The 26,220-nt window shown below is 35.1% G+C and overlaps 2 non-coding genes across 2 annotated transcripts; both read left to right on the top strand.

Moving 5' to 3' along the window:
* Positions 1–20,874: 20,874 nt before the first annotated feature.
* On the top strand, positions 20,875–20,981 carry LOC121214297 (small nucleolar RNA R71). Its single transcript, XR_005909881.1, has one exon. It is a non-coding gene; the product is annotated as a small nucleolar RNA R71 (small nucleolar RNA).
* A 2,051-nt stretch (positions 20,982–23,032) lies between these two features.
* On the top strand, positions 23,033–23,139 carry LOC121214310 (small nucleolar RNA R71). The gene has a single exon (XR_005909894.1). It is a non-coding gene; the product is annotated as a small nucleolar RNA R71 (small nucleolar RNA).
* The last annotated feature ends 3,081 nt before the right edge of the window (positions 23,140–26,220 follow it).

The following is a 26,220-nucleotide window of genomic DNA, read 5'->3' as shown; positions in this document are numbered from 1 at the left end:
TAACCATGGATTTTGTGAGTGGGCTGCCCTTAACGCCTACGAAAAAGGATTCAGTATGGGTTATTGTGGATCGACTAACTAAATCAGCCCATTTTATACCAGTCCATACTGATTTCTCTTTGCAGAAGTTGGCTGAACTGTATGTGACTGAGATTGTAGGACTACATGGAGTACCGGTTTCTATTATATTTGATAGAGATTCTCGTTTCACATCTCAGTTTTGGAATAAGTTACACGAGGCTTTGGGTACAAGACTGGACTTTAGTACTGCATTCCATCCTCAGATAGATGGTCAGTCAGAGAGGGTGATTCAGATACTGGAGGAGAAGTTGAGAAGTTGTGTCATTGATTTCTGAGGCAGCTAGGAAGACTATTTGCCACTGGTAGAGTTTGCGTATAATAACAGCTATTAGTGCAGTATTCAAATGGCACTGTATGAGGTGTTGTATGGTCATAGGTGTCGTACCCCTACCTGTTGGATTGAACTGGGCAAGCGGCGAGTTTTGGGGAAAGAATTAGTTTCTGATACCGAAGAAAAGGTAAAAGTGATTTGAGGTCAGTTGAAGGAAGCACCTGATAGAGAGAAGTCTTATGCGGATCTTAAGTTCTGAGAGATTGAGTACTCTGTGGGGGATTTTTGTTTTCTCAAGGTTTCTCCTTGGAAAAAGATATTGAGGTTTGGACGGAAAGGTAAGCTTAGCCCTAAGTTTATTGGGCCTTACCGTATACTGAAGCGTGTGGGACCAGTCGCTTACCAACTTGAGTTGCCTCCAGAATTAGATCGGATTCATGATGTGTTTCACGTCTCCATGTTAAGGAGTTATCATTCTGATCCCACGCACATTGTTCCAGTAGAGGAAATCAAAGATAGGCCAGATTTGACCTTCGAGGAAGAACTAGTAGAGATATTGGATTGCGAGGTTAAGGTACTAAGGAAGAAGTCTATTCCTTTAGTCAAAGTGCTTTGGCGTAATCACAGTTCAGAGAAAGCCACGTAGGAACCCGAAGAGGCAATGCGACAACAGTACCATCACCTTTTCTGATCATGTAAATTTTGAAGCTGAAATTTTGTTAAGAGGGGTAGAGTTGTAACGCCCCAAATATTCAAGTTTTTAATTTTTTAATATTTTCACACTGTTTGCTTGTGTGCTTTAATGGCTAGGTTTTTTAGGTGTGTTTGGGAGTGTCTGAGAAGCCTGGGTTCAAGTCTTGGCTTTTGCAGAATTTTTAAATTTTGCTCTTAAAAGGATCTAGAAGCTAGCACCTGGGTCTTATTAATTATTGTGCTTGCCTTTTGTCACAAAAAGCCTTGTGGTGCAGTAGGGGAGGCGTTATAAGTGTGGCAAAGGGGTTTGAGGTTCGAGTATTGGCGTAGCTTTGGGGGCTTTTATTTTGCAACTAGGGCGGCTAGAGTTTGTGTTGTAGTAGAAGTCTGAGGGTTGAGGAGTTGATTTGGTCATGGAGAGATTGTGGGAGTAAGTTGTGGAGAAGATTATGGAGAGATTGGTAGAGTGAATCAAGGAAGTTGGAGTGTGGGGGAGTGTGTGTGCCGTTTGGGGAGTCATGTTTGTGTAATTCGACTAAGGGGGGAGTTTGGGGTATTGCATTTTGGTTTTTGTTAGTGTAGGTACCGAATTTTCTCTCTAGTTTTTGGGAGTTTTTGTTTTTTCTTTCTTTTTTCTCTAAGAGTCGAAACTAAAATTTACCACTCATGCATCTTTTTGTCTGATTTCTGCTAGTCTTTTTGTGCTACGAAATTAACCATTCGTGTCATTTCTTTCCTTCATCTTTGCTATTCTTTTTTTTCTCTCTTCTTGGCCGAACCTAACATTTATTCTTTTCATTACCCCTTTTTCTACTGCAATCAGTTTCTTTCATAAGCCTAGCCGAACCTTCCTTTCTCTTCTTTTAGCTTTTTTTCATCTTCTATTTTGGGCTGGCCGAAGATCACTGTTGATAATCCTTCTCTGTGTCAATCTCCTGCAAAGGTTCAGACTATCGGTAAGTGATCAAAAGCAATTCTCTATTTCTTTTGTTATACCGAATGCATCTGAGTTCTTATTTCTTTCTCAAAACCAAATAACCTTACTGACCGATTGTTATTTCTTTTCTCTCGTACTGCACTCTTTTCGATTCAATAGGGTTTCTCGAGGGTGCAGAGGCATTAAAGATTCTTCTTTCGTCTTTCAATTGAATTTTTTTAAAGGGGGTAAGTTGGCTTGTTCGTCAATGGTACTGCGTTTTAATATTGGGGTCTTAAGTCTTATCTTTATAAACAACCTAGTCTTATAAGTTTCTTTGTTCAGGAAACTAATCGGTGAAGGTCGTAAGATTGATTCTTAATTTGGCAATCTGAGGGCATTAAGCATTTCTCATTCGTTCAAGGTGAGTAGTGAGTGGTGATTTGGGTTTCAGTATTGTGAACTCAAATGATTGAAAACTGATGGTATACCTTTAATGAATATAGGCTTGGGCGGCGAACCGTTCACTTGATTTCACAAATAGGTGTGTAATCACACCCTCTCTTGACTGCATATCGAAAAAAGCTGAATAATCGGAAAAGACGAAACTGTGACCATAAGGGCGTGCGAACACTCTTGTGGTAAATTGAGACCAGGTAACACGGTGTTGGACTGTAGTGGACCCTATGAGCGTTTTTATAGGCTTAGGTTGTAATGGGCCCAAATTATCGAAATACCCTCAATGGGTAAATTATCGAAATACTCTCAATACGTAAATTACCAAAATACCCTCAATCGGTAAATTATCCCCGAAGGGTAAAATTATTGAAATACCCCCAAAGGGTAGAATGACCGTTATACCTCTAGGAGATGAAATGATTGATATGGCCTTATGGTATGTATGATCGTATGCTTTATGATATTTATCTGACTGTTACTGAGTATGACATATTGCACACACGTATAATTTATGACATGACATACTGCGCCGGTTGGGTTTCTATTATGGAGGAATTATTGATACTGGTGGCTTTGCCACAATTACTGTTACTGGTTGCTTTGCCACATATATTGTACTGGTAGCTCTGCTGCGTTATTATTACTGGCAGCTACGCTGTAATATTGGTGTGTGGGCTGGGTGGGTTGACTTTGTCCCCACATGGTGTGTAGGGTTGGTTCGGGTGGTGTGTTTGGCTAGATTTGGGTGGGTTTGCATATATGCACCATACTGATACTGTATTGGGCTTAGGCCCACTGTTACCATAATGGGCTAAGGCCCACACTGTACTGATACTGAGTAGGGGTCATGCCCAGACTGTTACTGCGTGATAGGGATTACATACTGAGTTTTCGTAACTCACTCTTTTCTTTTGACCGTGCAGGTAATCCCCAACCTTAGATGATTCAGAGCCGCGTGGGACTCGGAGGTGGCCACACATTCACCAATATTTATTCTGGACCTGTTATTTAAATTGTACTTGGGGTGATTTTTATGTAATAGGGCCTCTCGTATTTTAATTTTCTTTTAATTGGGTTTTAATTGGTTATTTTGAAACTGCCTAATGGATGCAAATAATTTTTCACAAAAAAAAACTGTTTTTTATGAAAAACACGGACAAACTCTTTTAATTAGCTTCCGTGAATTTTAAACCTGCAATAACAAATCGTTTTACCATGTGGTGTTTTTTTAAAACTTACCAAATTGGGCTAAGAAGCAAGAACTAATTGGACTTTTATTGAACGAATTTTTCTCATTAGACTTTGATTTTGTAAAACACTTCTATGTGGCATGTCAGATTCGACCGTAACGTCTAGGCTGGGTTTGGGGTGTTACAAGGCATCTACGAGAGTACCTCACACAAAGACTTTGTTGTCTTCCGCCTATAGGGAATTCGCATAGAATTCTTTTACAATTGATATCACTATCGGTTTTAAAGGTTGCCGAAAAAATTGGGACCACTTTAATCGATAAACCTGGTTATGATTGGGTCATGAAATAATTGGATGGAAAAATTGAATCCACACTCGGGAATCAGTGGTTTGTCCATAAAATTACCGGCTCAGGTTACGACATAATTACATACAAGTCGTTTCCTCAATTCTTAAGGAACATCTCATTCCTCAATTATCCAGGATGCAGGTCGCTCTCGAGGGGCCATGACTAATTAATTAAACAATTTCAACAGTCAATAAGACAGAATCAATGCATCCAGGTTCTCTACTTTAGTTTTTGATATATAGCACGAAAAGAAAAATTTAGAGATATCGAATATCACCAAGTTTTTCATGACTGCTGAGATAACCATATTATGGTGTTCTTCTGTCGGCCTCTTCGGAGAATATTGTGTCACACTTGTAAGGGAGATTTTAGGAGAGAAAGTAATGAAAATAACAAGATTAATGTCTAAAAACACAAAATATAACAGGCTATAGTTGTTTGAGGTGTTAGAATAGAGGCAACCAATAGAGAATTAGAGAGGAAATTCGTTCGGGATGGCTGTGCTAGGGCTCGTCATGATAAGGACCTTTTATATTTGTTGTCTTGTTGCGACATGGAGGTTTGGCTCACCTTGTTGATGCCTAATTGGTTTGCGATGTGGTACCTCTCATCGGGAAGACGCAAATTCCCTCGTCACAACATCATATGCCTTTACTAATCAACTAATCGGTAGGTACATGCTTATCTCTCGACCTCACTTTCCCCATCAGGATAAATTATAGTTTACTCAGCAAACTTATCTCCCAACCTCATTTAACCTAGATTAATTACTAGGGTCATCAATCCTAGGGTTTAGGCACACATAATTTATACCAATTAATTCTATGATAAACCCTTATTCTTCAAGATAGAAATAAAGCACAAGAATTTATCCTAATATTCATACAAACATTAATTGGCCAGACAAATGAAATATAAATAAAAGAATAAAATAAAAGAGTAAAGAGAATGCTCATGAATAAATATATTGAACTGTGGTTCCGAAACAATCTTCGCTCGCAATTGTCTTCACATTAGAATAAGGAAAATTCTGAGTAAGGGAACATAAAAATAAAATACAATTGAAAATTGAATAAAAATGTCTAGGTTTGAATCCGCACACTCATCTCGATGACTGTAAAGTGACTTATATAGGCTACATGTTACTTGGAGCACACTTACCCTAGATACACTTTGGATACTAATTAATGCAATATATTATTAAATGCTTAGGGTCTAATTAGGAAATAATCCAAAAATCGATGTCCAAGAAAAAAACTACTGATTTCTATATATTGTCACATTGTCATGATGTCGGGGAATCCCTTGTCATGACGTCACATCCTTTTTAGCCTTGGCATTGCGACAGGGGCTCCCTTGTGTCACGACATGAAAATTTTTCCTAGTATTCTTAGGCCTGACTTGGCACCCTATGCACTCAAATACCCCTTAAGTAGTTCTTGAGGCCTAAGTTAGCTTTACGGGTCAATGAGATACTAAAAAGAGTAAAAACACTTATTTTGAAAATAATTAAATCTAAAATAAGAAAATCAAAAATTGAAAATCGAAAATGCATATATGTATTATAAGATCACTAGAAAACAAGCTCCGTAAGTGTCGAAATGTACATAAACTACCACTACAATTGGTGGTAGGTCAGTACTTGGTGTGAATTTTAACACCTCTTACTCCGTCGGGTCCCCAAACCCGAGTAATAAGATGCTACAAACAAATACAAAAGAATTACATAAAATTTATTAAAAAAATTTTGAATTAAATATTATTAAATCACAAATGGTCAAGTATAACATATAATTCAATCAATTTTGGGTTTATATCGAGCTTACGAAAGCTTAAAATCTATTTGAAACAAAATAAAAAAGATTGGAAAAATCTATAAACAAGGGTCACACGACCATGTCCCCTGGTTGTGTGGAAGGCTGAGGCCATGTGGGATGGGACACACGGTCGTGTGGGAAACTATTAAAAAATTGATGCCATGTGAGGTTGGAGTCATATGGCCGTTCGAAGCAACCATGTAACTCTCTGATCCCGTGTGGGTTAAAACTGTAATTATTCAAAAATATGTCACATGGCTGTGCCGTTGGGCCGTATGCACCAAAAAATCATCCGAAACTTACAAACCACGCGATCATTCCATATGCCTGTGTATGGAACATGGTCATGTACCAAACCGTGTGTACCTAGAGATACCTTTCAATGCAAGTCATCTAGCCCTAGATCACTTATGCCATAAGCCAACATTATACCATAATTCAACCAATTCAAAAAGATCAAAATCATACCAAAAACATCGTTTATAAAAATCATTCTAAGTGCCTAACCAATATGAAACAATTGACACCTCAATCAACAATTCAAAATCAACCCCAAATATCACATTCAAACTATACCAATATGCCTTCAAAGGCACCTCAACAAGTGATAACTCTTGAAAAGAGTATATTTAAGGCCTCTAAATAGAATTAGTTGGTTGTATTCAAGTGAATATATTTGTATTTTTAGGATATTTTTAGAACACTGCATAACATAGCTTGGATTATGACATAATGGTTATTATTTGTTACTTTTATCACTTAGGGAGGAAATGTGTGGTTTTGTGTGAACCCAGGTCTAGGAAGAGCAAGAAGATGATGAGTGAAAATAAAGAAAGTAAATATTGCCATGGCAAATGGTGAAATTGATTGCTAACAGATTTGCCATGGTAATTCCAAGAAGATGACTCAGCACTTTATCCATGGCATTCTCAGCCAGCTGTGGGTGTACCAGAAAATTCAAGCTGAAAAGAGGAATGAAAAAAGTGTGTTGAGGTGGGATGGATCTACCCAATAAAAGAAGGAGAGAGAAGAAGAAAAATGGGAGAAGAATTTGTGTGAGAAAGAGACTGGTGGTAGCAATCCTCTCTTTGCACAGAGAAAAACTCCATTGGAGAATTTCAAAGAAATAAGGGTAGCAACTACAAGGAGTAGAATAAAGACATGAAGAAGGGGAAGATACATCTATCACGGATTCACGTACGATCGAAAGATAAAAGAGAAGCTGGAGTGTGGCGAGAAAACTGTTTAATTTGAGATGGCCTATATCATTGTTTCATTTTTTATGCCTATTTTAAATACATGCATGCAAGCTCTAGACATAGTTGATTGTATATTGTGTTCATAGATGTATTTTTAATTTTGAAAAGGTCAAATATACTAGATCTAGAATCGTTTGATTCAAGCAAATATTAGACAGAATACTCCTAGCACTCTAGACATAGATGTTGCGAGTTGTTCAGAGAAAAACATTCATTGTAGTTATTAATTGTAAACGGAAAAATATATAGGATTTTTCTTCTGTAATTTATCACTTTTTTACTTAAATTTGTGGTTAAAACTAAGTAATTGTTTAATAAATTAATGAAATATGTGAAAATATGAAATTAGGACATAGAAATTATTAAAATGTGATTTTATGCTTTATTATATAGTTTTCATGCAATAAATGGCTTATTTTATATTAATTTGAATATATTATATTTTTTAAGACATAAAGTGGGCCATGCATGATTACATTAAATAATAAAATATAAAATTATATCTAATAATTCATTTTAAAATGTTGCATTAATAATTTGGGTTTTAATTAATTAATTAAATTGGATAAATTTTATTCTTTGGTCCTCCAACTTGTTGATTTATTCTGGGCAGTTCTGATAGCTTTGTTGGATGACAAAACCGTCCAAATTGGAGACCAAGTCAACCCAAAATTCTACTACACAGGGCTATCCATCAACCAGTCTCTGGTGTAATTGCACAAGGTACTTGAAGAGTTGAAGAAATTAGAGATTTACCTGAAAATTTGCACTTGACCGAGTCTTAGTCCTGAGTTGTTGTGGCACGCATATTGACCAAAAATCAAGGAAAAATCAGCTCAACTTGGTCAATTTATGGCTGGCCACCCATGGAAGATGCTTCAAAAGATGAAAACTCCTATTTTTAGCAAACAATCCCCCTTTCCTCACCTATAAATATGGCCCTTTGATTCCTCCATTCATCATCCCTCAAGCATCATTCTCTCTTTTCTCCAAATTCCCTTAGCCTTTTCCATTCCCACGCCTAACATCATCTCTTCATCGAGATTTTAGCAATTAAGCCTCTTAAAAAACCCTTGACCGGCCACCTTGGAGAGCCATCAGCAAAGGAGCAAAGCAAAGGAACGAAAGAGCCTTGTCAGTCAGAGTCTTGGGTGACAACCACTCTGAATTGGGTTTAATCTTCCTTTTTGTGTTCTTTGTTCTTGTTTACAACAATGTTAGCTTAATTTTATTTAAGCTAGGATGATTGCTTTGATTAAATAATATTTATTTGATTCATGCTTATAATGTTTGTGCCCCAATCGATCATGTTTTCAATTAAAATCAAGTCTGTATTTCGTTCATACGTGATTGAAATGCACCTGAATTAGCTGAGCGATCCTGACCAGACGACGGCTAATGTACACATAATTGAAATGGGCATGCTCAATTTAGATCCTAACTCGATTAAATTGTAGGCTGCATAACAACTCTGACCAAGCTCTGTTATATACATAATTTTTAGATTTGTGTGATTAAATTGTTTCAAACCTGACACGTCCCTGTTACCTCACACAAATGCTAAGAAACCCTTAGTAAATAAGGATCAGTAAAATGTATATTTACTAGTAAAAGATTCTGAAAGGACCTAATGTGGTTTCCAAACTCATGAAAGATCGAGTTACCATGGAATGTTTTTCCGAATGTTATTAAGCATGTTGATAATAAATTGATTTTATTTAAAGTAATTATCCTAGTTTATTTATGTTATAATTGTTTCAAATTGTGTTTAATTTTACTAAAATCAACTCCATTCATATAGTTCGCATACTTAGGATAATTTGCATTAGGGATCATTGCATTTAGTCTAATATATTTTAATCACTACTTATCAACTATATTGTGTTTTTATTTACCAAATTGTTAATATAATTTTACAAATTCAGTGACTTAGCACAAAAACAATCCCTGTGGAGACGATAACTCGATACTTACTTATTACTTGATAACTACTGTGTACACTTGCACAAACCTACGCGTTACATTAATCCATAGTTCTGTAGACATACAGTAACTTAGATTTTTAGCTTAAAACCTAGCTATCGAAAGAGGCAGGTTACAGTAGTAACCTGCTGAGGAGTTGATTAAACAATATTTTTGCATGACATTATTTTGATATGAGCATTTCACCTAAATAATTCCAGCCCTATTCATTCAACAACAAAATTAGTCTTCCTTTTCTTTGTAATTTGCTACAACATTTTATTCACTTGATGCGATTACAACGTTAATAGCTTAGGTATCATTTTTAAAAAGTATGATTAAAACTCTGAAAAGACCCTTTGCAGTGCAGGAGATGAAGGTTGCAGAACTAGCATGCTGTGGAGAAGATCATGTTTTTTGATGAATGCCCATCCAATTGCATGAGAAATTTGAATCGTAGCACCAAAAATCCCTACACCAACACCTACAATCTAGGGTGGAAGTAACATCAAAATTTTAGCTGGAGTAATCAGGGAATGGAAAATGCCAGCATGTTAATAGACAGAATGCAACTAGTGTACCACCTGGACACAGTCAACCAATACCACGACAAAATGTCCAGCAAAGTTCGTCATCGTCAACATCAGCTGTGGAAGCTTTATTAAAAGAGTATATGGCTAAGAATGTTGCAATTATTTACAGCCAAGCAACTTCCTTAAGAGCTCTAGAGAATCAAGTAGGACAAATTGCCACTACATTAAGCTCTTTTTGAAGTTCCTGGAAGTACAACTTTCAAACTATAAGTGGAACAAAGAACAAAATATGGGAATAGACGAAAGCATGCACAAGCAAATTCATCTTGCCGAACCAATACAAATGCCATGGAAAGGCAACCTTAGCAAATAGAAGGAAGGCCACTGCCACTTTTTCCCCAGAGTTTCCAAAATTTGAAACAAGATGCTCAATTCAAGAAAATTCTTGAGGTCTTGAAGCAATTACACATCAATGTACCTTTGGTGGAAGCATTAGAACGAATTCCTAACTATGTGAAATTCATGAAAGATATCCTATCCAAGAAGAGAAGATTAAGGGAGTTTGAAATTGTGGCACTTACTAAAGGGTGCACAATAATGTTGAAGATCAAACTGCCACCAAAATGAAAAGATCTAGGGGTTTCACTATACCGTATTCGATTGGAAACCATTATATAGACAAATCATTATGCGATTTAGGTGCAAGTGTCAATCTATTACCTATGTCTGTTTTCAGGTAACATGGGATAGGAAAGGCAAGATCTACTACAGTCACACTAAAACTAGTTGAAAGATCGTATGTCCATCCAGAAGGTAAAATTGAAGATGTACTGGTAAGAGTTGACAATAATGCCTTGAAAACATTCCAACGTTGCATGATGGCAATATTTTTTGAAATGGTGGAGAAATTTCTTGAAGTATTCATGGATCATTTCTCGGTGTTTGGTGACACTTTTGAAGATTGCTTAAAAAATTTGGAGTCAGTACTTTGCCGATGTCAAGAAACAAATCTGGTGTTCAATTGGGAAAAATGCCACTTCATGGTTTGTGAAGGCATTGTTTTGGGCCACAAATTTCACAACAAGGAATTGATGTCGACAAAGCAAAAATAAATTTCATTGAAAAGTTATCACCACCCTCTTCATTGAAAGAAATCAGAAGCTTCCTCGGGCATGTTGGATTTTACCGCCACTTAATCAAGGATTTTTCTAAGATATCAAAGCCTTTATTTCAATTGTTGGAGCAAAACAGACCATTTCATTTTGATGAGTTATGCTCAAATGCATTCGAAGAGTTAAAGGAATGATTAACTATGACAGCTATCATTACTGCACCAGAATGGACTCTACCGTTTGAACTAATGTGTGATGTAAGTGAATTTACTATCAGAGCAGTGCTAAGGCAAAGAAAAGCTAAGATATTTTATGCTATATATTATGCTAGTCGCATGCTGACAGATTCATAGCTCAATTACACCACCACAAAGAAATAATTGTTAGTAGTGTTGTTTGCCTTTGAAAAATTTAGAGCTTATTTAGTGGGCACCAAAGTCACAGTTTATACAGACTAGTCTACCATCAAATACTTGGTGTCAAAAAAAAGAGGCCAAACCTAGACTCATTAGATGGATTTTATTGGTGCAAGAATTTGATTTGGAAATCAAAGATAAGAAAGACACTAAAAATCAAGTGGTTGATCAATTGTCACGACTGGAAGCAAGGATAAGTATGGTGAGGATCAAATGATTAAAGACGAATTCCTTGATGAGCAAATATAGTTGGCTATGGCATTGCCATGGTATGCTGAGATTGTCAACTTCCTAGCTAGTAGGTTGTGTCACCTATGCTCAATCATCAAGGACAAAGGAAATTCCTTCGTGATGTGAAGCAATATTACTGGTACGAGCCATTTCTTTTCAAGAAGTGTGCAGATCAAGTAATCCAAAGATGTATTCCAAATGATGAATTTCAAAGTATCCTGCATCACTGTCATTCTGCACCTTATGGTGGACATTTTGGAAGCATAAGAATTACTACAAAGGTTTTTTAATCTAGTTTTTATTGGCCCACCATGTTTAAAGATGCTAATGGGTTTTGTAAAAACTATGATCGTTGTCAAAGAACTAATAACTTATCAAGAAGACACGAGATGCTGTTGTAAATTGTTTTAGAGGTAAAATTATTTGATGTTTGGGGAATTGATTTCATGGGTCCATTTCCACCACCATGGGGAAAAATCTATATTCTTGTCACTATGGATTATGTCTCCAAACGGATTGAAGCTGTGGCTTTACCTACAAATGATGCAAAATCAGTTCTGAGGTTCTTGTATACAAATATTTTTACTAGGTTTGGTACCCCTCGTGCTTTAATTAGTGTTGAAAGATCACATTTTGACTGTCGATTAGTTGCCAATGCTTTGAACAAATATGAGGTTAAAAATAAAATTACCACGACATATTAGCCCCAAACAAATGGACTAGCTATAATTTCCAACAGAGAAATCGAGCAGATTCTACAGAAAATTGTCAATCCCAACCGCAAGGATTGGTCAGTAAGGTTAGATGAAGCCTTGTGGGCTTATTGCACCGCTTTCAAGACACTGTTGGGAATGTCACCTTTCAAGCTTGTCTATGGTAAACCATGTCATTTTCCAGTTGAGCTAGAACACAAGGAATTTTTGGCAATCAAGAAACTAAACATGGATGAATTTTTGGCATTTTGGGCAACCAAGAAACTAAACATGGGTGCTGCTGCTACTCATCGCCTACTGGAGCTTAACGAGATGGATGAATTTTGAGCTCAAGCTGATGAGAATGCCAGACTGTACAAAGAAAAGACAAAGCACTAGCATGACAAGAAAATTTTTCCATGACAATTTTTACTTGGACAACAAGTCTTATTTTTCAATTCTAGACTTAAACTATTTCCTGGAAAATTAAAGTCGAGATGGTCTGGACCATTCGAAGTCAAGCATATATATCCTCATGGAGCTGTCAACGTTGAAGATGGATAAACAGGATCCACTTTCAAAGTCAATGGCTAATGCCTAAAACACTAATTTGGAGCTCCTATAATACTTGACAAAAAAATCATTTCTCTTTAGAATAATTAAAATTTCTCTCATGCATTTAAAATTTTCTTCATTTAATTTTATTTTTATTTTGTTATTCACTAAACTCATTTAATTTTTCCTTTTGGTTATAGGCTTTTCTTTAGTCCAGAATAAGTACAACTTAGAGCCATTAGCCCAAATTATTTTAATCCTCCCAATTTGCACTAATTTCATTTCCTATTCCCACTAAATGTTAATTATTTTGCCCTGTCAGCACATGATTGAGGCCAGTCTTATTGCATACATCACAATTTTTTCTACCTCACGTTTTAACCTAGCTGATTTAGTTTTCTTCCACATTTTCATCCCGATTTGTTTTCTGCTTTTACTCTCTATTTCACTCATAACTGAAATCAAATTTCACCTTTTTCATTTTTTAGCTATCTCCCTTCAATAGCTTCTCAAAAGGCTTCTACTTCAACCTCTGTCTCTCCACACACATTTTCCAGTAAACTTACTGAGGAGAAATACCATAAAAATATTTCCAAACGACTATTCTGTATGGAAAAAGGATTACTTTTTCAGGATGCTCCCTTCATGGGGTATACAGAGGCTATTTCATTAATTGTTGAAAAGTATGTGTGGGGAATCTTTTGCCTCAATCTTGATGATGTCCTCCCGAAGGTAGTGAAAAAGTTTTATGCCTACATTACCTCTCATGACAATGCATTTATATACGTGTGTGGCGCATCAGTTCTATTTGATGAGGACTCCATCAATGCTCAATATGGATTGTCCGAAGGTTCTGACGAGCATGCTGAATTTGTGAAGACAATGTCACCAAAGAATTTAGCCTAGATACTCATTCATGTTTGTGTGGAGGGAACACAATAGCGAATCTCAAGAAATGATTGTTACACCATCGACAGAATCTCATTGAAACCTCAATGGAATATTTGGTACCATTTCTTAAAAAATTGTCTCATTCATTCCATACATAATGCTAATCTATAAGGATGGATTATTGCTTCTTCACTCCATAATGGTGCGCCGGATGATTAATGTTGGAAAAAATCTTTCGTGAGATTCATCGTTGTACCCAAAAAAATTCTAGTAGATTAAATTTCCCCTCATTGATTACTGCACTCTACCAAAGAGTCAAGGTTCCCTTGTCACGAAAGGAAGACCACCTTCCTAACAAAAGGGCTATTACTACAAACATTTCATAAAAACTGGCTGGCGAGGAAATGCCAAGGCAAACTGCCACACCTCCATCTCTCCCCTTAGGACAACTTCTGTTGCCCCATTGACTTTTCAAAGTGAGTTTGAGCAACGAATGATTGAAGCTATAGAAGGTTTGAAACAGAAGTTCTGTATGTTGGAAAAATATAAAAAAATGCTTGTCACTGACTTTGGCAAAGCTCAAGAGGAAATGGCCATCTTTTGGGGATATGTTTGCCAATGTGATATTGCCATTCGTAAATCCTTGCAAAAGAATTTCTGCGCCCAATTCCACCATTTCCTATTTTTCCTAAGGAATTGCTATTGAGTCCTGAAGCAGAAGATGAAGAACCTACTACTGCCCCCACGCACAACCAAGACCCAGAGTAAGATGAAGCCAGGACAGAATCTGTCGACATTGAACCTGATGATGATGGAAGGGATACCAGTCTGACTACCCCACTTGCAACACAATCCAACACAAAATTCGATTTTGATGATGATGAGGAAGAGTTGCACATCAACCAGCTTAAGAGAAAAAGATTTAAGAAGGCTACTGGTAAAACTGTTCAAGCTGACAGTGATGACCAGGACAGGCCGCAACGTTACAAGAAAGCTGAAAAGAAATCCATCAAACCCAAGTGAAGTAATTTGTTTCTGCCCCAAGCTTTGTTTTTTTATATTTTCATGATCCTTCATTTTAGTTTTTATTTGTTTCCTGCATTCATGTACCTTTTATTACTTTTACTTTGTCATGTTCATGTATTGAGGATAATGCATCCCTTAGGTTTGGGGGTGTGTTGTGCATATATAATGCATTGTTAATTGTTCATACATTTTTTTGCCATAACATTCAATTTCCATTTAACTGCCAGATTATGTGAGTACATGGTTATCAATGATGTTCTATGAGGATAATAACTCCTCTTTGTAAACTAAGCAAATAGGGTGACAGTTGTTTAGGCATATTTAGCATAGGACAATTTTTGAAAATGACTTTCTAAAAGTAGAATAATTGAAATATAAAGGCAATTAGGTTATAGTAGCATTCTTCGAATAAATTTAGAACTTATTGACTTAATTTCAGTATAGTAATAGGGTATAATATTGTCATGGTAAAATAATATGAATACTCCAATTTTTGAACCTATTGAGTAGGCCAGTAATATTTTGTTTGCTCCATTATATTGTTGTCCAGAAAATTGAGTTCAAATATGAGTGTTTGTCTAAAAAATTGCTAAGAAGGTAGTTGTTTGCTCCATCCATCTTTTTAGTTAAAAGCTTTTGTTGCATGAGTAATTTATATTCAAATTCTAACATGATATAATACGTGGCAGTCTAGTGTATGCTCCAATAAGGTTGTCAACTATATAATAATATGACAATATGAATTTCGTAGGAAATTTTGTGTTGAAAAATGAATAAGTGCCTAAAAAATTAGAGTTTAGGAGAGCGAAAACTAGAGTATATTTAGAGAGATCTACTATAGTTTTAATTGTTGAAATATTTAGAAAATTGTACCTTTAGAAGCCATTTTCTGCACCGCATTTGCTAAATAGGTTTACAACAATTGTAAGTATTTTTTTACTTTATTTCAATAAAAGATTGCTGAGAATAGAGGTACATGGTATGCTTATTACGATTTGGAAGTACATTTGGTGACTGATTGTTTTGGCAATTCCATGCATTCATGCATATTAAAGCATCATTTGCTTGAGGACAAACAATAATTCAGGTTTGGGGGTGTGATAACTCTTGAAAAGAGTTATATTTAAGGCCTCTAAATAGAATTAATTTGTAGTAATTAAATGAATACATTTTCATTTTTAGGATATTTTTAGAACATTGCATAACAAAGCTTGGATTGTGATATAATAGTCATTATTTGTTACTTTTATCACTTGGCAAGGAAAGGTATGGTTTTGTGTGAACACAAGTGTAGGAAGTGGAAAAAGATGAAGAAAGAAAATAAAAGAAGTGAAATCTTGCTGTGGCAAATAGTGAAATTTATTGCCAATAGATTTGCCATGGTAATTTCGAGAAGATGAATCAGCACTTTATCCACTTCATTCTGAGCTAGCTGTGCGTGTACCAGAAAATTCAACTTGAAAAGAGGAATGAAAAAATTGTGCTGAGGTGGGACAGATCTACCAAATAAATGAAAGAGAGAGAAGAAGAAAAAGAGGAGGAGAATTTTTGTGAGAAAGAGATTTGTGACAACAATCCTCTCTTTGCACAGAAAAAAACTCCATTGGAGAATTTCAGAGAAAGAAGGGTAGCAGCTACAGAGAGCAAAATACAGACGTGAAGAAGGGGAAGAGACATCTATCCTAGATTCATATATGATCGAAAGATAAAAGAGAAGCTAGAGTGTGGAGAGAAATCCTGCAGTTTTACCTTCAGTTTTCCTGATTTTTGTGATTCAAAAAGACTTCGTTAAATGTTGATGAATGATTTAGATTTGGTGTTTACTTTTCCTCCCATAAACTAAATCTTTTTTGCGTTAGAGTTATTTGGGTGGATGTTTATCATCTTTAATGCTCATTATTTGAGATTGCCTATATCACTATTTCATTCGATTTATGGCTATTTTAAATACATGCATGCAAGCTCTAGACATAGTTGATTGTATGTTTTGTTCATAGATTTTTTTTTAATTCTAAAAACGTGAAATGTACTGATCTAAAACCGTTTGATGCAAGCGAATATTAGACAGAATATTCCTAGCACTCTAGACATAGATGTTGCGAGTTGTGTAGAGAAGAACGTTCATTGCAATTATTAATCCAAAGTTCTATAGACATATGGTTACTTATACTTTTAGCTTAAAATCTTGCTATCGAAAGAGGCAAGTTATAATAGTAACTCTCTGAGCAGTTGATTAGACAATATTTTGCCTACATTATTTTGATATGAGCATTTCACTTGAATAATTCCAACCCTATTCATTCAACAACAGAATTACTCTTACTTTTCTCTGTAATTTTCCACTACATTTTATTTTCCATATCAAGTCTCTGTTTTTAGCATTAAATTACATTAATTCATTATACCAACATATTATTCAATTTAAAAGTATTTCCTGCTATTTAGTATAGTTAATAAGATTATAATAAATTAATCAATCTCTTACCAATTTCCGATCCCTGTGGAGACGATACTTACTTATCACTTTATTACTTGAATGGCATGTACACTTGCAGAATTGCATTATTTATTTACACGCAACAACAAGTTCAACCTAACATACATCATTTAACCCTTTAAGACATATTGAATAACTTAACTTCATCCATAAAAACATGCACCAAAAATTACCATTTATCACAAGCTCAACACAAACATACCATCCATAACTAATGCCCACGGAACTAACTAAAAATTAGACTAAGGCAAGTGCACCTATCAATTATTAGTATAGCTACGGTAAGAAAAGATATCATTTCAAAAAAGACTAAATGTACTAGTAATTACTGTCTCTCTATTATTTAACCGAATAACCAAGTGATTGATTAAAAACTAAAATTAACTAAATTAATTACTAATGAAAACAATAAACAAAAAAATCGCGAAATAACTTATTAACAATTGAGAAGCAAAATAGTACCCAGGAAAGAGTTCAGCTAGATTTCATCTGTCACTATCAATCTAAATAATGCAATTAGTTTACTGCGTAACTTGATCTGTAAAAATCCCTAAATTATGTTAATATCTCTTTCAGATTAATAGCAACTAACTCTAGTTTGATTAATTGAATTTTTTTCTAATTAAAACCCCTATTGTCACATTAAATTGTGCTATGGATTCCCTAGTAGATTTGACTCTAATCTAGCATATTTCTGTTATCCTATTTCTAGGACTGCATGCAATGCCACTCAATTACGAGAGATCTACTCTTAAACAGGGTCTATTCCTTCTCTAATTTAAGCACATTAAACATGGATCAAGAGTCTAGAAATATTAAACCAAGAATTAATCACACATAATTGAAAACAAGAAACTAAGAATTTATCGCGTAAAATAAAAATCAAACGACAGAATCCATCATAGGGTTCATCTCCCAAGGTATTTATGGAGGGATCATGCCAGGACTACACCAAGGTGGTGGTGGAGAGGGCTATTATGCATACAGTGGACTTATGGCGTAGTCTGGGAACCTTTGAGTCTGTATTAAAAAAATTCCATTTTGTAAGGATTTGTTTCGAGTCTGTTGTCATGCTCTTGTATGAAATATTATGAATTAACCATTATTCTGCATCAATTACTTCGATTAATAACACTAAAGTTTTATAACTCTCTTCTACACCAGTTATCATGCACTTGTCATACTTAATCTTCCTATCTAATTAACTAAGGAATTTTTTCCAAACTTCCATAGATCTCTTGTCACGAAATAAATTATTCGTACACATACCCTTTGAGTCCACTTCCAACAACCATGTCTTAACACATACTCTTATTTTAAATAGGTGTTCAATAACATTTATCTGCGGAGGATACATAATTCTTTGGAGAATGCCTTTGTAGAACTCGATACCATCAATTTCATCTTTATACATATCCTAGATCAACACTACTCATACTCGCACAGAAGAGTACTGTTAGACCATTCAGATGAATTCCATATTGTATTATACCAGAATCCAATAACTCGGCTTAACACTAATTTAGATTTAGAATAATTTTTTAAGAAGATTTAATATCAATCACTTTTCACATTTTCAGATCATCATAACAGATACCCTTTTTAACATACAGATACATATATTTTTTCATGGAAACCCTTAAAACTTATCCACTCTTAACTCATAACATATCGACACTTCAACTTAGCTTTACTTATTACATAACTAAAAGAATTTTATCATATCTTACAATATAGACAGATATTTAGATCCATACCATACCAGTCATTCTTGACAGTTCACACCACATAGGCCTAACAGAACATGTCATACAAATAATCGTGTAAGGTATGCCACCAAGGTGATCTATTTAGAGTATGCCACAAAGGAAATCCAGTGAGAGTTCACCACAAAAGTTATCTATATAGAGTATGCCACAAAGGCAATTCATACAGAGTATGCCACAAAGGCTATTTATACAGAGTACACCACAAAGGCAGACAAGATACTACAGAGACATCCCAAAATTACTATATTTGCAATATGGATTTTCCTAAACTCAGATTGAGTGAGGTTTGCCCATCATCGCCTTGGGACATGTAGAGAACCCTATTAGATAAAATGTCATTCAATAGTTTTTTCAAAATATGTCATGGCCATGGACTTTTTCCTTCAGAGTATCATATCAAAGTTCGTGTTTACAGTCCCAACAGGCTCCCTTATTTACCATCGCGGTGACTCAATTCACTTTACAAACTCTACTAACTGGACACATTCCACACCCAATCTTTCATAACTTCATAACACTTTTCGTACATCCTATAAAACTTATTTTCATGCAGGCTGCCTTATCTCTTAATTTAATCATAACTTTATTCCTATAGTTATTTAATTTTCATATTCATTGTATACTATTGATGATTACCAATACATAGTTGGATCACTTTCATGTAGATATACTTTTATATGAATAATATAGATGTGAGAGTCAAAGTTGAAACTCACTTGATCCTCAACTATAGGAGTTAAAAGCTCTAGATCTAAATATCCATTATCGCATGTAAAATGATATGTGAATTGTGCAAGTATACACGTCGAATCAAGTAATAAAGTGATAAGTGAGATGATATCTGCAGTGATCAGTTAAGTATAAAATGGTCAAGTTATTATAATGAATATGATTAATGTTATGAAAAAAATAATGAAAATAATGAAATGGTGATTTGAAGGAATAATGATGTGTGCAATTTGTGTAACTAATAAATAATTGAAAATGCTATGGCAAGCAAGAGTAAGAATGCAATGGCAAATTCGAGAATAATTACGTGAATAATATGGAAACGAACAACTGAACAACTAAAAATGCTATGGCGAATATGATAGGTAAAGGATAGAGGGTCTACGATGTTGATTTGGAAGGTTGGAATTACTAAGAACCTGCCATTACTAGCAGTAATGCCTCAGAAAAACCATACTCAACCTATTGCTCAGAAAATTTATAAAATAGTCTGCTTCTTTCGAGAACAAGGCCTCAAGTTATCTTGCCTTAAGCGATATATGTCTATAGGCCTTTAGCACGATACCCTACAATGTTTTGTTTTCTTTTCGTATGAACGCTGCTTTATGTCTGAGGCTGCTACAAGTATTCGGTCAAACACTTGCTTATATACTACAATTTCGATCTCATTAACCTAACCATGTCAGAATTAGATGAATTTAATGAACATGCTATAGAGCCATCTATGTCTAGAGTTTGCGAACATGCAATTTTGTATACTAGCAAAAGATCTGAGGGATACAGCCTGGCTCTGAATTACAACATCATTCTTGGCCATATATTCCTTCAGCAGGACTTGAATGAAGGTAGAAGATGATGCTTGACCCTGTTGAACATTTTGAATCTGCAAAAGGATGATTATAACCAGGTGGTGCACTATTAGCATTCTGCCTCACAATATTGTTTAAATTCCCCGTACCTTGACTATTCCAACTAAAGTTTGGATGTTGCTTCCACCCTGGATTATAAGTGTTGGAATAGGGGATTTTATTCCGGTTAAAATTACCCATGTGGTATACAGGTGCTTAGTTTGGTGGGCATTCATCAAACATATGGTCTTCATAGCAATAAACACACGATAGTTTGACTAATTTCGTCTCCTAGACTGTAGTGGGCCTCTTTATTATTTTGATCATATTAGCTAAATAAGATACCTGGGTTGTCAACGAAGTGATTGCATCAAGCTTCATGGTACCGGTAGCTTTCTTACCTATCCCAACACTCGTGGTAGGATAGTGATAATCATTGTTGGGAATCTTTTCCAAAATATCATATGCTTCAGTATAAGATTGATCCAACAAGGCACCATTAGAAGAAGCATCAACTACCATCCTCATATGCCTAGTCAACCTATTATAAAATATTTGCATCTGCGTCTAATGCTAGAATCCATGCATCAGACATTTCCCAAATAATTCTTTAAATCGTTCCCAAGCTTCATATAGCATGTCATTCTCCGATTGCTGAAAGGATGTGATGTAATTTCTAAGCTTGACATTCAAATTTGGTCGATTATACCATAGAAAAAATATCTGGCATAAGTCATTCCATGATGCCACTGTTCCCAATGATAAAGCTTTGAGCCACGCTCTTGCACGATCTCTAAAAGAGTATGTGGACAATTTAAGCCTCAAGGAATCTTCAGCAACACCCTATTATCTAAAGAAGTAACAAACTTCTAGAAAAAGTCTTAAATTTAGTCTTGCATCTTTAATGTGTAAAATCCAGCAAACTTTCCTACTGTTTGCAACATTTGAAACATTATAGGTTTTAGCTCGATTTACTGAGTTTATACATGTAGTCTTACTATTCTTGGATTGAAATCATCAAAAATTGGAACAACATGTTCTCAAATTAGTTTATATCTTTAATCTATCACATGATGAAAATTAGGACTAACATCTGGACGAATTGGATCATCATTGAGACCATGATCATTTAGACCAGGATCATTCCCTTCCCTAGCCATATTACATAATTCCCTTCTTCTCCTTCACAAAGTTCTTTCAATCTCTAGGTCAAAAGGACACTCTTCACTAATAGGAATGAGTCTTCTTATGCACTGAAAACAAACCTGTAGAAATAAAATACAACTAAGTTAGCTAAAACTAAGAAAACAAAAGAAAATAACAAAACCAAATTTCACCAATTTTTTGATCCCTGATAACGGTGCCAAAAACTTGTCACGTGTGAAATGATATGTGAATTGTTCAATTATACACATGGAATCAAGTAATAAATTGATAAGTGAGGTCATCTCCCCAGGGATTGGTTAGGTATAAAATGGAAGAGTTATTATAGTGAACATGATTAATGTTATGACAAAAATAATGATAAGAATACAATGGTAATTTGAAGGAATAATGATGTGTGCAATATGTGTAACTAATAAATAATGGAAAATGTTATGACAAGACAAGAGTAAGAATGCAATGGCAAATTCAAGAATATTTATGTGAATAATATGCAAATGAACAATTGAACAACTAAAAATGCTATGGTGAAGATACTACGGTAAAGGATAAAGGGTCTATGATGTTGATTTGGAAGGTCGAATTACTAAGAATTTGCCTTGACTGAATGTAATGCCTCAGCCATACTTAATCTACTGCTAAGAAGTGTTCTAAAATGTTCTACTTCTTTTGAGAACAAGACCTCAAGTTACCTTGCCTTAAGCGATATATGTCTATAGGCCTTTAGCACGGTACCCTACATTGTTTTGTTTTCTTTATATGTGAATGATGCTTTATGTCTAGAGGCTACTATAAGTATTCGATCGAACACTTGTTGATATCATTTAATTTCAATCTCAGTAACCTAAACTTGTCAGAATTAGATTAATTTAATGAACACGTTGTAAATCCATCTATGTCTAGATTTTGCCAACATGGAATTTTGTTTATTAGCAAGAGTTTTGAGGGATGCAGCCTGGCTCTCAATTACAGCATCATTCTTGGCCATATATTCCTTCAACAAAGCTTTAATGGAGGTAAAAGATGATGCTTGAACCTGTTGAACATTTTTCCTCGGCATAGGACGATTATAACCAGGCTGCATTATTAGCATTCTGTCTCACAACATTGTTTAATTTCTCAGCACCTTGATTATTGAATCTAAAGTTTAGATGCTGCTTCCACCCTGGATTGTAGGTGTTGGAATAGGGGGTATTTTTTCGGTTAAAATTACCCATGTAGTATACAGATGCTGGGTTTGATGATCATTCATCAAACACATGGTCTTCACCGTAATAAACACACGATAGTTCAGCTGATGTCATCTCTTGGGCTGCAGTGGGCCTCTTTGTTGTTTTGATCATATTAACTAAAGAAGATACATGGGTTGTCAACAAAGTGATTGCATCAAGCTTCATGGTACCAGTAACTTTCTTACCCATCCCAACTCTCGTGGTAGGATATTAATAATCATTGCTAGCAATCTTTTCCAACATTTATCTAATAATGTACCTCTGACAAAAGCATCAAATACTATCCTCGTATGTGTATTTAACCCATTATAAAATATGTCCATTTGCGTCCAGTGTTGGAATCCATGTATCGGACATTACGGAAGTAATTTTTTAAATTGTTCCCAAGCTTCATATATCAATCCATCCTCTGATTGCCTAAAAGATGTGATGTCATTTCTAACATTGGAATTCATATTTGGTCAATTATACCATAGCAAAAATATATGGTACAAGTCATTCCATGATACCATTGTTCCTAACGGTAAATCATTCAGCCACGCTTTTGCACGATCTCTGAAAAAGTATGGGAACAATTTAACCCGCAAGGCATCTTCAGGATCACCCTGTTGTCTAAACAAGTCGTAGACTGCTAGAAAAAGTCTTAAATGCAGTCTTGGATCTTCAGTGGGTAATCCACCAAACTATCCTACTGTTTACAGCATTTGAAACATTACTGATTTCACTTCGAATTGCTAAGCTTGTATGTGTGGTCTTACTATTCTTAGTTCAGATAATCCAAAATTGGAACATGTTCTCGAATTGGTCTATCTTGATCATCTATCAAATGAACAAGAGGATTAACATCCTAACCAAATTGATCATCATTTAGACCATGATCATTCAGACCAGGATCATTCCATTCGTTAGCCATATTACGCAATTCCTTTATTCTCGGTCGCAAAGTTCTTTCAATATTTGGGTCAAAAGGATACTCTTCGTTAATAGGAATGCCTCTTGTCATGCACTGACAACAAATCTATAGAAATAAAATACAACTAAGTTAGCTACAACTAAGAAAACAAAAGAAAAAAACAAAACCAAATTTCACAATTTTGTCAATCCACGTCAATAGCACAAAAATCTTATCGCGCGTGAAATGATATGCGAATTGTGCACTTATACAAGTCATATCAAGTCATAAAGTGATAGGTGAGACTGTCTCTACAGGGATCGGTTAGATATCAAATGGTCGAGTTATTATAATGAATATGATTAATGTTATGACTAAAATAATTATAAGAATGCCGTGGTAATTTGAAGGAATAATAATGTGTGCAATATGTGTAACTAATAAATAATAGAAAATGCTATGACAAGACAAGAGCAAGAATGCAATGGAAAATTCAAGAATAATTACGGGAATAATATTGAAACGAACAAGTGAACACCTAAAAATGGTATGCAAAGATACTACGACAAAGGATAGCGGGTCTACGATGTTGATTTGGAAGGTCATAATTACTAAGAATTTTCCCTTATTGACAGTAATGCCTCGATAAAACTGTACACAATCTACTGCTTAGAAGAGTTCTAAAATGGTCAACTTCTTTTGGGAACAAGACCTCAAGTTACCTTGCCTTCAGCGATTTATGTCTGCAGGCCTTTAGCATGGTACCTTGCACTTTTTTGTTTTCTTTCCATATGAACGTTGTTGTACGTCTAGAGGCTACTACAAGTGTTTGGTCGAACACTTTCTCATATCATTAAATTTCAATCTCATTAACCTAACATTGCCAAAATTAGATTAATTTAATGAACATGTTGAACATCCATCTATGTCTAGAGTTAGCAAACATACAATTTTTTAAAAAAGAACTACTAAATGAATTAGTGAATTAAAGTAGATCTATGCTTCAGTCATTAAAGAAAATAAGAATTTCATAAAGTAATCCCAACCCTATGAGATTTTAGCTCATGGTTTGGTAATTAAAATTCAAATCCAAAGTATCATTCAACATTGTTTCCATCAAATCAATTCACGAAGAGTAATCTTGAAATAACAAAAGAACTTGGGGAAGATAGCTTCCGCTTATCAAGCCCATACTCCAGTGATACAGTGTCTTGTGGTGGTTGAGAGGGACTGCCTTCAACTTTCTCTTCTTGTCTCTACTCAACGAGTACCCTTTATTTTTTTCCTATGGATCTCCTTTTTTTCTCTTTTGTTTTTCCACGCTCTTTAGGGTTTCCTTCTTTGGCTTTTATAATCTTTTTCCCAAGGGAAAATCCAACAGCCCATATTTTTCTTCCCTCTGTTTTAGGTAGATATATCTGGTACAAGTTCAACTAGGACTAAGACCAATATGCTTTAAGTGCTAAGTGGTCATCTTCCCAGTGTTGCCATGGCATTCGTGTTGACAAACTATCCATCCCTTTGCCCCAGCAAACCTTCACTCCTTTACTTCTTGTTCCTCATCCTGCACCTACCAATCCACCACCAAACACAAACCTTCCACAAGCAATTTAAAAATAACTAACATTTAAGTAAAGTCCAAGCTCCTAATGTAAAGTTAAAAACAAGAAAACTACTAATGGAATGTCCTGAAGTGCAACTAAATGTACCTAAGTACAGACAATTAGCTAGATCTAAAGGCATGAAATACAACTCTTTTCAAGGGTTATCACACCTCTAAACCTGAGTTATTGCTTGTCCTTAAGCAAACTATACATGAATGCAAAACTTTTTGCCTACGCACATAACCATATTGTACTACTAGTCCAATTAAAGAACAATATATACTTCAGTTCTCAGCAATCTTTTATCTCTAAAAACTTGTTCGAGTTTCAAAGGTTTGCTTAACAAAGGTAGTATAGAAAATTGCTCCCTAAAAACAAAATTTCATCAGTATTCATGTGTGCTTTCTAGCCATCACAAACATCTCCTCATTTACTTAGTTCATTTGCTTCCTAAACTTAAGTTACTTTGTAACCCTTGCTTTGAGCCTACTCAAAATATTTATTTGTATTTTTGTTCCTTTTTTTCTTTTTCCCATTTTTTTGAAGTATATTAGGGGATTTAGCATGTCACAAAATACTTTGACTTTATAATCACAATGGAGCATACATTGAATTACCTATCATGTCACAATATAAATAAAAATCACTCTTAAAGCTAAGGCTTTTAACTTAGAAAATGGATGGAGCAAACAACTACCTCCTTAGTTACTCAACTTATTACTATAGTGGAGTGACCTTAATTTTCTTTTCTTTATTACACACTCTTACTTTGACTCACCTTTCTAATCAAAAGCATGATGGAGCAAACGAAGTGGTGCTAATTACTTGGAAATTCTAAGCATTGGAGGGTCTACTGTCTTTTATTTAAGTAATGTTGTGGCAATGTGACTGAGTGTGGCTTCAAAAGTCTCTAAGTTCATTAAAAAATACTTGCTATTGTCCAAAAATAATTGAGTTTAGGACATCTCATTTTTAGGAGGTAATCTTCAAGCAACCTAACCTAAGCTAAATTCACCTACTCCCCTGTCATA

Source organism: Gossypium hirsutum, chromosome D01, assembly GCF_007990345.1.
Source record: "Gossypium hirsutum isolate 1008001.06 chromosome D01, Gossypium_hirsutum_v2.1, whole genome shotgun sequence".
NCBI classification, from domain to species: Eukaryota; Viridiplantae; Streptophyta; class Magnoliopsida; order Malvales; family Malvaceae; genus Gossypium; species Gossypium hirsutum.
Note: the sequence above shows the minus strand (reverse complement) of the source record. Positions and strands in the feature narration are given on the sequence as shown.